The sequence below is a fragment of the Wasmannia auropunctata genome, unplaced genomic scaffold (genome assembly GCF_000956235.1).
Source record: "Wasmannia auropunctata unplaced genomic scaffold, wasmannia.A_1.0 LD334244.1, whole genome shotgun sequence".
NCBI classification, from domain to species: Eukaryota; Metazoa; Arthropoda; class Insecta; order Hymenoptera; family Formicidae; genus Wasmannia; species Wasmannia auropunctata.
In genome coordinates, this window is record NW_012028646.1 from 1 (window position 1) to 521 (window position 521).

The window sequence follows — 521 nt, forward strand, 5'->3', positions numbered from 1 at the left end:
AGTTCGCCAGCAGAATGACTAATCATGTAATCCGGAGTAATCCCTAAAGATGTTAGGAGATCTACTAAACCGATCTACAAGTATATATACCAATAAGTAGCTGGACCAGATATTTTAAAAACTTACTTGTACTATTAATAAAATATTAAAATGTGACAAAAAATATAGTATAAGATGCTAGTTCTATACACAGTACAATAATACAGTACAACGACATAAAAAAATTATATTTAAAAATTATATTTCCATTTGTTTTATTAATAGATATAATCAATATTTTAATATATAGCTTTGAAATATTTTACCTGAACAGCGACAATTCCCAGAAACGTGTACAACGCATTTTTGCACACATTTTCTACTGTATTTATCAAAATGTCCGTGACACTTATATTATATGGTTTTAAAACATTATCGCACATTCTTATTGCATTTGCAAAGATTTGAAATTTTAATAAATATTGACCTAATGTTAATTTAAAACTGAAGAACGGAAGAGCACACGTCTGAACTCCAGTCAC